The following is a 14,744-nucleotide window of genomic DNA, read 5'->3' as shown; positions in this document are numbered from 1 at the left end:
GGCTACCCTTCAATAACAAGATTCTTATCTCTAGGGAGTAAAGCCCATATACATAGATGGTGCTTAATGCAGACCATGGAAGTTTTGTCTAACAGCTGGAGAGCTGGTGAGCCCATGTTGCTACTTTTGGGAAAGATTATTGTCATGGTCCCACACTTCCTCTGGTCAAAATCAAGCAGAAATTTTTAAAGGGCAACAATGTTGTCAATTATACCGAAATGAGGCTGTATTTAGTTCAGTATTAGAAACATGTTGGCTACTTCTCTTCAGTTTACAGATTTATCCACAAACAAAATATACTCAAGCAAATACACAAAGATGACTGTTTCAGAGATAGTAGGAACTGCAGATCCTGGAGAATCTGAGATAACAAGGTGTAGAGCTAGATGAACACATCAGGCCAAGCAGCATCAGAGGAGGTGACGTTTCGGGCCGAGACCCTTTTTCAGAAATGGGGGAGTGAAGGGGGTTCTGAAATAAATAGAGAGACAGTGAGGCTGATTGAAGATGGATAGAGGACAAGAGAGGTGGAGGGGAGACAGACCAGTCAAAGAGGTGGGGATGGAGCCAGTAAAGGTAAGTGTAGGTGGGGAGGTAGGGAGGAGATGGGTCAGCCCAGGGAGGACAGCCAGGTCAAGGGGGCAGGATGAGATTAGTGTGTAGGAGATGGAGGTGAGGCTTGAGGTGGGAGGAGGGGATAGGTGGGAGGAAGGACAGATTAGGGAGGCGGGGGTCCTGCAGCCCAATGGTATCATTGTGGACTTCACAAGCTTCAATCACGAACCATTTCAACTCCCCCTCCCATTCCTCAGACGACATGTCCATCCTGGGCCTCCTGCAGTGCTACAACTATGCTACCTGAAGGTTGCAGGAACAGTAACTCATATTCCGCTTGGGAACCCTGCAGCACAATGGTATCAATGTGGCCTTCACAAGCTTCAAAATCTCCTCTCCCCCACTGCATCCCAAAACCAGCCCAGCTCGTACCCGTGTCCCTAGCCTGTCCTTCATCCCACCTATCTCCTCCTCCCACCTCAAGCCCCACCACCATATCCTACCCACTAGCCTCATCCTGCCCCCTTGACCTGGCTGTCCTCCCTGGGCTGACCCATCTCCTCCCTACCTCCCCACCTACACTTACCTTTACTGGCTCCATCCCCACCTCTTTGACTGGTCTGTCTCTTCTCCACCTATCTTCTCCTCTATCCATCTTCTATCTGCCTCCCCCTCTCTCCCTGTATATTTCAGAAACCCCTTCCCCTCCCCCATTTCTGAAGAAGGGTCTAGGCCCGAGCCTTCCTGCTCCTCTGATGCTGCTTGGCCTGCTGTGTTCATTCAGCTCTACACAAAGAGGATTGTTGGCTACTTTCTTTCTTCTTCTTAGAATAACCAGTCATCAACAGATAAAAATCCGAGGATTTCTATTAAGAAGTAGTGACAGTAATATTCTGGTTGTTGAGAAGAAGTGTGTAACTGCATCGATTCTAAGTTCGGCTTACATTTTTAAACATTAAGTTGATGATAGTATTGTCTAATTACATCTTGTTTTCAAGCCTTAGTAACACAATAAGCCAATTACAACATGACATTCCATCAGTAAGTCACTGGACTTGAACCCTTGCAACATAGTTAGGTTCAGTTTGTGGTAGCTTGTGTACGTGCTTGGATAAGCTTTTCAATGCTCTTTGTCACATCACCCTATTAGCAGCAGAAACAACTTTAACTGTTACACGATATTAACTCAATACACTGTTTTCTTATGTCCCCATATCTCTCCCTTTTGATTGTTCTCAAAAAGAATCACACAAGCAAAGCAAGCTAACAATAATATGTAGAGTTTTTAGAGCATTAGCAAGCTGCAAGATATTGAACTTTGGGCTTTAGCATTTGCTGAGTACTACAACTAAGCACCATGAAGACAAAATACAGGACAAGAATTACAAAAAGAATAACTACGATACCCCACATTATTGACGTACCCGATGATCCCAACCAGACAGTTGCCCAGCTCCACGCGGTCCAGGACGGGAGTTGTTTAAGTTTGCCCATTTCTTTCTGGATGTGTTCAGCCAAGTCAGTTACGTCCTCAGAGTTCATCAGGGATATAGGTGTAACATTCCTGACCTGTGAAGGGACAGGTGCCACTTTTCTTGGCCAAGATCCAGTCCAGAGTTATGTGATTCTGCATAGAGGTAGCTCGTAGGGCAATAATTACTGCATTAATCCAATTAAGAGCCTGAGAGGTGTAATTGGCTATCTGTTCTAGGATAATTGCCATAATGATAGATTCTTTGCCTCGCTTGACCATTCTGTATGGTGAGGAACAGAATAGCAAAGGATTGTTTTGTTTCTGAGATGACACGTTTGTGTACCGTAGAATGAATTTCAAAGAGGTCACAAATGTGACACATAAATGGGACTACAAATGTCTGTTCATGTAGGGGGTAACCAGGCATGCACCTTGTGTCCATAAACAAAATATGTGTCATTGTATGGGACAAACTGAGTTATACTGTCAGTTCTGATATAATGCGTGCTTCTTCAATGTGAATAGGCTTTAATGTGATTGAAGAATTTAGATCACTATTTGTAGAGCACAAAACTTCCTTCCCTGTATTGGCTATAATGCGATTCCGGCCCCATTAGTTTGAATGACATGGCTATTGCATAATTTTCTTATGATGCAAGATTACACGAGAACAGAACTATTGTGTTATATCAGAACCGACTGTATAGTCAGAAAACCAGACATGGTTAAACATCCCCGCTGACATTAGGTTAATAAAATTAATTTTAGCTGGCGGCTAAGTGTCAGGTGTGATATTAAAATATTGTGTACAATTACTCTGGCTTGCACACCTACCCCTAGGCTCAGATTTAGTGAGGCAAATAGAATGTTTTTCTACCTTTGATATATTAGTGATGGTGACATATAGAGCGATATGGGAGGTATTAAATTGAGGTTGATATCAACCTTCAAATGCCAAAAAGGTGTACTCTGCTAATTCCCACTTATCTCGGACACCTTTAACGTCCACCCAATTTGTCCCACTCTCTGTGGAAGATATGGCAGCCGTCCGAGCCCTAGCCATTAGAGATGCGTTCTGGTGAATGACCCATTCTGCCATTTCAGAAGTGTTGAGAGGACTTGGTCTCAGGAGAATACTGCCCTTTGAATGTATGTGAATGAGAGACCAAACTCAGCAGCTGGAGACATTGGTACACTCAGCATAAACATAAGACATATACAAAAAGGTGTTTACATTGAGGTTATGCTGTACAATAAGTCCTCCTGTTGCAAGGTAGTTATGAGTCCCAGAAGTCACAGCATCTTCATGATTAATCAGGGGCCTTTGTTCTCTTAACATCAGATGTGTGAATCCAACTTTCCTGCCTTGTACCTTGATAGCTGATGCCATTGTTAGGAGTACTTGATATGGGCCTTCCCACTTGGCATCCTCTGGCTCTTTATGTATTTGTTAATGCAGACCCATGTTCTGGGTACTATATAGATATAACACAGTGTGGAGCTGGAGGAACACAGCAGGCCAGGCAGCGTCAGAGGAGCAGGATAGTTGACATTTCAGGTTGGGGCCCTTCTTCAGAAAAAACACGAAGGCCCAGAAACGATCTCAATTCCTGAATAGTAGTGGGTTCTTTAGCTGTTTGAATAGCAGCTGTCCTATCGTGGGTTACATCATGTTTGCCTGCTGAAATCTTTTGTCCCAAGTATGCTACTTCTTCTTGGGCAATTTTCACCTTCTTAAAGTATTGAATTTCCCCGGCTGCCGTCGGAGGCAATTCCCACAAATAAGTTTGCAAAGCTATATGGAATACAGCAGGGCTACTACAAAAACCCCGCGCACTCATGCCCAGGTATACTGTTGTTGTTGGACGGTAAGAGTGAAGCATGGTTGTACCTCAGGGGCTAAGGTAACAAACCAAAATCCTTTGGCCATGTCTGTCATCGAAAAGTATTTGTGATCCAGCGAGAGAGAGTTAGAAATGTTGGAGGGATTCGCAACCAAGGGTGCCTTTTGATCAATACACTGGTTCACTCTCCTGCAGCCTATAGTCAGACACCACGTTCTGTCTAGCTTTTTAACTGGCCATACCAGACTATTAGATAAACTATGTACTTTTACTAGTATACCTTGTTGCTTTAATCATTTGATTACAGGTAAAACACCAGCAATGGAGGTGGGACTAATGGGGTATTGTTTAGTACATGGTGAAGCAACTCCGGTAAAAGTGACCGTGATCATCTTCAACAGATGGCAGTCGTTTTTAATCCTTCACCCAAATTGGACGATTCTGCCATTCTTCCTCTTTGAGGTGTTGTGTAGACCATGTAACATGCCCATCCTCAAAATGTAGCAATGAATTTATCCATTCCCAACAGGACTAGTTGTATAACCTATACAGACACCAGCATCTTGTGCGGCCCCAATCGCGTTAGCGATGGTTGTGTTTTCCTGAGAATTAATCCTTTAGCCCCCACTCCAACTGCGGACGTCCACTTACCACCAAAGAGAAAATTACATCTGTCAATTAAAGGCAAACACATCAATTCAGCTCCAGTGTCCAAAAGGCAACCAATTTCCCTATTGCCCACACCCATCGAAACATAACAGTAGCCTGGTCATTTTTCCAATTCTTCTAAAAAAGGGGCTAGGAGTTGGGAGGTGGGATGTTCTAGTTTTTATTGAGAGGTTTAGGAGAGCTTCCCATTGCTCAGAAATAGTCTCTCAATGCATTCCAGTAGCGTCTGTTTGGCCAGAGGGTTTTTCTGGGTTTTAGGTTCTGGTTTAAAAGTGGATTTACCAGTGGCCATTTTCTTTTTGAACTGGCATGTTTTTGCCCAATGTTCTTCTCAGCCACAATTATTGCATTTGCCTGGACGTCTAGCTGTTGAGATCCCTGGTGTAGTCATTACATTCTGCATAGTTCTCAATTTGGATTCCATATTTCACTCAAGATGTTTGCAGCCTCAACGATTGTTCTACGTCTTTCCACTGTTCTCCCAATCTGGGACTGTAACTTTTAACATCTTTGCTAACTCTGGTTTTAGCCCCACAATGAATGCAGATTTAAGGGGTGCAAAGTTACTATGATCTAACTCATCCGGAGTGTCATTATTGCCAGCCAGTCCAGAGTGTCCAATCCAGACTGCCATGAAATGCTCCGCAGTAATCTCTCAATCCTTCATCGCCTCTTTGCTGGCAAGCTGAAATCTTATTCCAATCAGTTTTGTGTGTTGGTGGGGGGGAGAAGGGCCATAATCATTCAACCAATTTCTAATACTTTTCTGTCCATCATCAAGATTTTGCCCATTTTTGCCCAGCTCCCCTCTCACCTCCCTTGCAGGTTTCCTGCCAGTGTTACCTCCTACTATGATGGACAATACCTGTACCCCATCCATAAGATTGAAACTGTATATATTTTTACATTTTTCCAATACATTTCACATTTTCATGCTTCCTTTTTTTGGATGGGGCAGTTCTTTGAACCTCCTTTCGACCAACCTCGGGCTGGCAGCTTTGTGGTCTGTCCATTGTATGTATTCATATTTGACTATACCCCTTTCATCTTTGGTTTCTTTTGTCTCTCTGGCTCCTGGTCTGTATCAGCCATAAATTAAAGGTCCATTGGCTTTGCTCTCATTGTCCAAATCATCAGAAGAATCGCTGTGATCATACTTGGGTCATTCAATTTCATCTAGGGCTGAGACCTTAGGTTTGAATTCCAAGCATTGAGGAACAGGAGGGGCACTCAGATAAGGAGGTGATGATGAACGTCAGGTGAGATACTGCTGGAGTTTGCCTCCCTTTCTTTTTGGTGTCCCAATTTAGAAGTTATTAGTTCAATGCAGGCCAGCTTTAATTGGTCTTTTAGATTTTTAATTTCACTGTCATGATTAGATTTCTCAATAATTTCTTGTCATTTTCTGACTTGTTTTATAACACATAAAGACTCCGTTCTTTGTCTTTTAGTCAGGTAGTTTTACCGCAAACACGTTTAATGTCATCCAGGGACCATTGCCCCACGGAGGTTCCATACTTGTGGCCGATTTCAGTCAGTGTCGTAAAGAGTTCAAATTGTTGTTCAATGTATACCCTTAAATTTTGGAGAAGTTTGCCCTCAGATATGTTGGGCAGGGCCTACCTACTTTTAATGTTCATGGGCAACTCAGATTTAGGCATCTTGAATGATATTTTTATGCTTCTGATATTAGAGCCATTGGGCCTATTTATAGATATTTATAGGCCATCTAGATGTCTAGTTTTTGCTACGAGCTCGTGTTTCCTATTGGCGATAAGGTTCTTTTAATTGAATTGCATTGGACTGTCCCCGAAAATCCTTTGCACAAATGGACATTCATTAAAAGAGGGCTCCTGACTTCAGGGTGCCGATGGGTGTACAGGATGTTCTCAGGGTCTTTGCATTCTTTGCAAAACCTGCCGACTATGCCAAGTAGTTGGCTACTATTTTTCTTCTTCTTATAATAACCAGTCATCATTAGGTGAAAATCCAAGGATTTTATTAAGAAGCAGTGACAGTTACATTGTGGTTGCCGACACTAAGTGTGTAACTGCTTTGATTCTAAATTTGGCTTACATTTTTAAACATTAAGTCGCTGATAGTATTATCTAATTACATCTTGTTTTCAAGCCTTAGCAACACAATAAGCCAATTACAACATGACACTCCATCAGTAAGTCACTGGACTTGAACCCTTGCAACATAATTAGGTTCAGTTTGTGGTAGCTTGTGTATGTGCTTAGATAAACTTTTCAACACTCTGTTTGTCACATAACCCTATTAGCAGCAAAAACAAATTTATGTGCCATACGGTATTAACTCAATCACACTGTTGCCTTACATCCCACAATGATTGACAAAATATCTAGACAATGCAAATATATTACCCTCTCGGAAACTAACACAGACACATATTTTCATAGAAAAATATAAATTTTACAGAGTGTTATCTTAAAAGTACTTTAGCCATGTGATCAGTTAACTCTAGAAAGAAGGATTATTCATAGGCCATCGAGTCTGCTCCATCATTTGATCATGTCTGATATGTTTCTCAACCCTATTCTCCTGCCTTCTCCCTGCAATCCTTGATCCTGTTACCAATCAAGGACCAATCTATCTGTATGAAATCCTCTTAATGACTTGGCCTCCACAGCCTTCTGGGCAATGAATTCCAGAGGTTCACCACTCTCGGGCTAAAGAAATTCCTGCTCATGTCAGTTCTAAAAGGTTGTCCTTTCACTCTGTGGCTGGGCCTTTGGCACCTATTCTCTCCTACAAATGAAAACATCTTCTCCGTGCCCATTCTATTCACACCTCTCAGTATTTAATGAGTTTCGATCAGAACCTCCGATCCTTCTAAACTCTATCGAACACAGACCCAGAGTTCTCAAACTCTCTTTATATGTCCAGTCCTTCATTCCCAGGATCATTCTTGTGAACCTCCTCTGGATCTTCTCCAAGGCCAGCACATCATTCCTTAGATGTGGGGCCCTAAACTGCACACAACTTTCTAAGTACAGCCTGACTAGAGCTTTTTACTGCCTCTGCAGTATATCCCTGATCTAGGGGATTCTCAAAATGAATGCTAACAATGCAATTACCTTACTAATCGCCAACTCAAATCTTTATGCTAACCTTAAGTGAAACTTAAACTAGGACTTCTAAGTCCTTTTGCACTTCAGATTTTCAAAGTCTTTCCCCATTTAGAAAATTGACCGGGTCTCAATTTTTCTTACAAAAGTACGTAACCTCATACTTTGCCACATTGTATTCCATTTGCCACTTTGTTGCCCACACTTCTATCCTGTCCAACTCCTTCTGCATCCTCCCCACTTTCTAACCACTACCTGTTGCTCCACCTATCGTTGTGTCATGTGCAAACTTAGCAGCAATGTCTTCGGTTCCTTTGTCCAGATTGTTAATGTGTAACGTGAACAGTTGTGATCCCAACACTGATCCCTGTGGAACTCCGTTAGTCACTGGCTGCATTCCTGAAAAAGACTCTTTTTGGCCCCAATGTCTGTTTTTTGTCAGTCACCTATACTTTATCCATGCCAGTACCTTGTACCTAACACTACTTTACTTCACTGCCTCCTATGTAGCACCTTGTCAAAAGCCTATCCACTGGCTCTGCTTTTGTTGAACTTGCTCATTACATCCTCAAAAGAATTCTAATTGATTTGTCAGACATCACCTCCAATTGTTGAAACCATGCTAACGCAGTCCTATTTTACCATGCACTTCCACATATTCTACAATCTCATCCTTAATAATTTTACCAATGATCAAACGTTAGGCTAACCAACCTAAAGTTTCCCACCTTCTGCCTTCCTCTCTTCTTAAACAGCACATTACGTTAGCCATTTTCCAGTCCTCTGGGACTCTCCTTGATTCCAGTGATTCCTGAAAGATGCCTCCACAATCTCCTCAGTTATCCCCTTCAGAACTAGTCCACCCAATCTAGGTGATTAATTCACCTTCGGACCTTTTAGCTTCCCCAGCATCATCTCTTTAGTGATGGCACTACACTCACTTCTGACCCTGACTCTTTCGAAGTTCTGGTATATTACAGGTGTCTTCCACGGTAAAGACTAATGTAGAGTATCTCTTCAGTTCATCCGCTATTTCTTTGTTCCTCATTACCACTTCAACAGCGATCGAATGTCTACTTTCATCTCTGAATTACCTTCTATATAATAAAAAAACTTGCAATCTTCTTTTACATTAATAACTAATTTACTCTCATATTTCATCTTTTAGCTGCTTATTGCTTTTTTAGTTGTCCTCTGCTGGTTTTTAAAGGCTTCTGGCTTCCCGTTAACCTTCATCACATTGTATGCTTTTTTTTTCCTTTTATGCTGTCCCTGATTTCCCTTGACAGCCATGGTTGCTTTGCCCTCCCTTCAATATGTTTCTTCTTTCTTGGGATGAATCACTACTGTGCCTCCTGAACAATCCCCAGGAACTCCTATCATTGCTGCTTCACAGTCTTCCCTTCTAAGCTCCCCTTCCAATCAACTCTGGCCAGCTTCTCCTTCGTAGCTTGGTAGTTACCTTTATTCAATTGTAAAGCCATTACAACTGATTCAGCTTCTCCCTCTCGAACTGCAGTGTGAATTCTATCATATTATGTAGTGGGTCCTTCACCTTAAGCTCCCTAATCAGGTCTGCCTTATACATCATCAAATCCAGAATTGCCTGTTCCTGGTGAGCTCTACCACGAACTACTCCAAAAATACCACCTCATAAACATTCCACAAATTCCTTCTCTTGGGATTTGCTACTGACCTGATTTTCCTAGCTTATTGAAACCCCCAAGATTATTGTAGTACTGTCTTTCTTACGTGCCTTTTATATATCTTGATTTACTTTCTGTCTCACATCCTGACTACTGTTTGGATGCCTGTAGACGACTCCCATTTGGGTTTTTTTTAACCTTTAAAAACCAAAAAAACTACAGGTGCTGTATATTAGAAACAAAAACAAAAATTTCTGGAAAAGCTCTGGAAAAGTCTGGCAGTATCTGTGAAGAGAAATCAGAGTTAGCATTTCAGGTGGAGTGACCTCAATGTTCTGAGGAAGGGTCACTCAACCCAAAATGCTAACTCTGATTTCTGTCCACAGATGCTGTCAGACCTGCTGAGATTTTCCAACAATCTTTGCTATTGTATCTTTTTTTTAGTGATCTTCAACTCTATCCACACTGATTCTACGCCTCTGCCCATGTATTGCTTCTTGCAGCAGATTTAATTTCATTCCTTACTAACAAGACAATCCTGCCCCTTCTGCCCATCTGCCTTTCCTTTCAATAGAATGTGTATCCTTGATCCCCATGCAGCCATGTCTGTTTGAGACAGTGAGATAAATTTTGAAATCTCTTTTAAGAACCTTCAATCAGTGAAGACGAGCCCTTCATGATGGGAGGAGTTCCTGAGAAAGACAGAGAGATGGGTATGGTGGCAGATATAATGTAAGGGAAGCACAGAATGTCATTGACATTCTTCCTGCACTGAAGCCCCCAACATCCACACCCTAGAGATGGCATCAACCCATTGGCAATCTCCAACCAGGTGTGGTCATGTGGGTTCCTCTGATGGTGCTCTGGGAAGAGGATGGCCCTCCTCTACACTCTTGACCAGGGTGTCCAGCCTGTTGTTGGAGAATACAGTGCCAACTTCCCTTCTCAGCCATCTCTCCTCAGTCCCCAATAATAAGCAGGACTGCTGCTGGATGCCAGTGCACCTCTTGGTGAGCAGCAGGCTTTCATAAATGGGGTGGGCACAGGGATAGAGATTTTAGGAAGGATATCCAGTGAGTGTCAAATTGTTCCAGGAATGGCGTGTGGCAAGATGGGGTGGAAATCAGACATGTTATATTCCATAGGATTACAATAGCAATTAATATAGTGAGTTTGGAAAGAAAAGGAGAGATAAACCACTCAGCCTCACGGAGTGAGTGTCTCTACTAAATCAGATGCAACCTTCATAAAATAATGTAAGATTCATCCTGAGCTTCTTGAGTGTTGTTGGAACTGCAGTCTTCTAGGTAAGTGGGAATATTCCTTCAAGCTCCTGACTTGTGCCTTGTAAATAGTGAACAAGCTTTGCTGGGGGGTCAGGAGGTGAATTACTTGCTGCTGCAGGATCACTGGTGTCCAAATTGCTCTCGTAGCCATAGCATTTTTATAGCTGGTCCAGTTCCAGTTTCTGGTCAGTGATAACCTCAGGACATTGAAAATGGAATGATTGCAATGCCATTAAATGGCAAAGGGCAAAGTCTCATTAGAGATGGCCATTGTCTTGCATTTGTGCGGTACAGTTATTACTTGACAGTTGTCAGCTAAGACCCAGATATTGTCCAGGTCTTTCTGCATTTGAACATGGACTAATGATACAATTAGCAGGAAGTGGAATTTGATGATGCACACGTAAGAGATCATTAAGCTTCTTGCAAAACTTTATCTGGTCCTCAGAGTTTGACTCCTAATGTTAATCTCCACAATTATTAGTTCCTTTTAAGCACATGTCTGGACGGCTAAACACATCTTTCTGACTTGTACCCTATTCCACCACAATCTCCAGGGCAGTATCCAAAAACCTTGGATTCCATGCCATCCCATATTGCTCCATTCTTTACTCTGACCCATTTCCTGTATAACTGCCAGCACTTGTTCCAATTCTAATAAACCTCCCTTTTCAAAAGGTCTGGACCAGCTTTAAGCATTCCAGCTCACATTAACTGGTACTAGTAAGTTATGTCTTTAGTATCCCTGCGCATGCATACAGCCAATGAACAGCACAGTTAGTGCTAGCTGCAAGCAGTAATATTCAAATGAGCATGCAGTTGGTGTGCTCATTGCATTACATTGAATGGACCTCGATCAATCATGCATCACAATCCTGGTACATATTTTCAGGGGCTATCCAGTTGAATCTCCCTTATTTTAATTTTTGAAAAATGATGCTTCCTTCGTATAGCATAAAGTTGAGCATATTCACATCCATTTAATTTTTATGAAATTATGGAATTTGTGCAAAAATTAGATTATCATCACATTTCACTTTATATGACAACGTAAATATTTTGCAATCAAAATAAATTCAGGCTGTATCACTGCACAGAACTTCCTTAATAATTTGTAGCCTTTTGTGGAAATTAATCTATATTTTTAAGGTTTGCGCAATGTATGAAAATCATTAAATGTTGCAAACTTTGATAAAAGCAACTGAATGCGAATCATGCAAATGCATCTGAAGATGGAAATTCTCATTGTGAGTTTTTGTTATTTATAACTGTGCAAAAATGTTGCATTTTTGAAAAAGTTAAGTAGAATTAGCTTATTTTTCAAGAACAGAAAAATACTGGAAACACACATGGTAATAATACAGGGAAGGGTACTGGTTATAGTCCTTCATCTCACAGTATCTCTAGCATAGATTCGTAACCAGAATGTTAGCTATTTCTATTTACTGACATGTATTTCCAACATTTGTTTTAGATTTCCAGAATTTTCATTTTTAAAAAATATTATTTGTAAGTAGGTTATTTGTAATCTTTGTGCCAAAACAGAGGCTGTTTCTGAAATAGCAAAAAAATTGTGTTACAGTCTAATGTAGCAATGCTATTAAATAAAACGATTTGCTCGGCTGGCTACATTTTAAATTGACACCCCATTTCCAAGTACAAGATGCAGCCTTTATCCACTTTTACTTCTCTCTGCTTCCCAAAGGCTTTCTGTGCTTTGCATAGTAATTAGCTCCTTTTATTATCACTGATGTGCTGCTCCTGGCTGTTTCCTCAGCTGTCATTGTGTTCCCTTCATCTGCTGATGTTGAAATCTCTTTATAAAAGTGGTGGTAAGGTACTGTGATAGTTATTCTAATCTACTGCGTAACAGAAATTGCGGTGAGGGTCAAGAAATTAAAGGACTGAAGGAAATCATGCCCACCATTTTGGGAATGAGGACAAAACTTGTCAGCACTTCCTTGATGGTACAGTTTAACAGTGAGGTGAGATTGTTCATCCAGTTTTTAATGAGCATATTTCTGTAAGCATATAATTGATATAAGTTTCAAAAATAAACAAAGAATTGTAAGAGCATTTGTTGAACTAAATTGCATTTAATCTGTCGATCAAAATTCAAACGCAGCCCTCATTGCTATGAGAAAGAATTCGACCACAGCCCATGTGAACTCAATTCACATTTTGAGTCCTTGGCAGTGCAACATTAATGAAAATTGAATTTGACAAATCTTTGTGTTGCTTACGAGTGCGACTTACAATACATTACATTACCTTTCAGAGCTGCTGTACTTTGGATGTTGTCATAGAATCAGAGACAGTGTAAATGTATCCAGATGTTGTCACTGTTACAAAAAAAATTCAAGGGGAACTAGAAGCAGTGGTTGTGTAGTATTGTAACTGACAGGTATCCCATCTGCAGTAAAATGTTGAACTTCATGCTTATGTGTTTCCATCTGTGGATAGCTTTGTAACTTCTTGGCTGGCATGAGGCTTAGTGGACAGCTTCCAATTCAGAAAGTACAGCAGAACAACAGATTCACCTGCTGCTCAAAGTTTTACCTCATTCAGGGTATCATTAATGTTAATGATGGCAACATTTGTGCTATCTTTACAATTGGAGATACAAGTTTGCAGCTGAAAATGCTAATAGTGGATTTTAATGAGAAAAAAGTGCAGTAAAAATTTCCATTTATTATTAGTCATTATAGACTCAGTTCAATTGCACCAATTTATGAACCAAGCAGCAATTTGGAACTTGAGAGTCTCTTGCTTAGGTACCACTGCAATTTTTGTGTTCCTATTTCTCCTGGTATCTTATCTCAATTTGTTTCAGTCTTTCTCTTCACTCCTGTTTCTCCCTAATACTTCTGGCTTTGCCTAATGTCCTTTATTGCTCTTTTCCTTTTCGATGGGAAAGTTTGAATGGGATGTTACAGGTAGCACGGTATAACATCCTATGGTGAGAAACTAAGCCACTGCTGGCTGTAGATGCACTGGGCTTTAGCAGAAGTTGGCGCCCACGGCAATCCATTCCCTTCTCCGTTCCTTCCCTAATCACTGAGTTTCACAGCAACCTTTCACTTGCATTATCTATGTATGTTTCACTTCCCCATTATCTCTTCAGTTCCTGTCAGCTTCTCATTTCAAAGCTATCCTTACCTCATCTCTTCCTCTTTGTACTACAAACGCAACATCTGTATTCTTCATTTTGCCTTTCTCCATTATACCTCCTTCAGTCGTAATCCTTTATTGATTCTTTTATTCCCATTCATTTTACTAATGACAGGCTGAGATCAGAGGCTCCCAAACCCTCAACCAATTTCTGATCTCCCTCATCCATTCCTAATCATCCTTGTTGAGGTTTTGAGTGCTTTCAAGCTGTAATTTTCTTTTTAAAAGTAGCATATTAGAGGTGGATAGGGTAACTGAATTTGGTGAACCTTTTCAGGAATTCTTTGAAAGTTGCTGCATCCACTATGCCTCTCTGATGAAGGGTCTAGGCCTGAAACGTCAGCTTTTGTGCTCCTGAGATGCTGTTTGGCCTGCTGTGTTCATCCAGCTTCACACTTTGTTATCTTGCATCCACTGTGCATTGGGCTCAATCCTGTTTAAACTGTTCTTCCACTTTACAACATCAAAACAATAATTTCTGGTCTGTTCCTAGAATTTGTACCACTGCTGCTCAGCTCAAATTTTTGAATATTTAATTGCAGACGAGTCTAATCCCTGTAAAATTGTAATGGCACAAAGTACTTATGAACCAAGATTAGTGGCCTGATTTCACCAAGGGTAATGCACAAGTAGTTAAGAGGGTGGCATATTGTTCAAAGCAGCTGATGCTAATAGAAGTGCTTTATTCTGGACCTGAGTTTTTGGGAAGGGTTTAATCCACACTTGGACAGAGTTGATTGGACCATAAAGCTTATTACACCCAATAGTTTACAATCCATATAGATATTGTAGAGACTTTAGTAATAGAGACTGCTATGGTGTTGTGTCAGCGTCCCTACCTCTGTTTCATGGGTTTGAATCCCACCATGTTAGTTGGTGAAATTCAATTTCAATAAAATTTGCAGTGAAAAGCTACACTAATGACAATCACTTCTGTTTGTTGTTTTATAAAAAAACTCATTTGGTTCACTAATGTCCTTTAGGGAGGGAAGTCTGCCATTCTTACC

General features: G+C 41.0%; 1 protein-coding gene across 2 annotated transcripts in view; it reads left to right on the top strand.

Moving 5' to 3' along the window:
- aff3 (AF4/FMR2 family, member 3) overlaps nt 1-14,744 on the top strand; it is a 194,360-nt gene that overhangs the window by 37,835 nt on the left and 141,781 nt on the right. Inside the window, exon 1 of one of the 2 annotated variants that reach the window (XM_048533103.1) lies at nt 12,335-12,551. The exons of the other annotated variant lie outside the window; for it this stretch is intronic. The gene's annotated coding sequence lies outside the window, so the exon portion shown is untranslated. Of the gene's footprint in view, nt 1-12,334; nt 12,552-14,744 lie in introns of those variants that run through there. 2 annotated transcript variants of the gene reach the window in all.

Source organism: Stegostoma tigrinum, chromosome 6 (assembly GCF_030684315.1).
Source record: "Stegostoma tigrinum isolate sSteTig4 chromosome 6, sSteTig4.hap1, whole genome shotgun sequence".
Lineage (NCBI taxonomy): Eukaryota > Metazoa > Chordata > Chondrichthyes > Orectolobiformes > Stegostomatidae > Stegostoma > Stegostoma tigrinum.
This window is presented reverse-complemented; position numbering and strand designations above follow the sequence as displayed.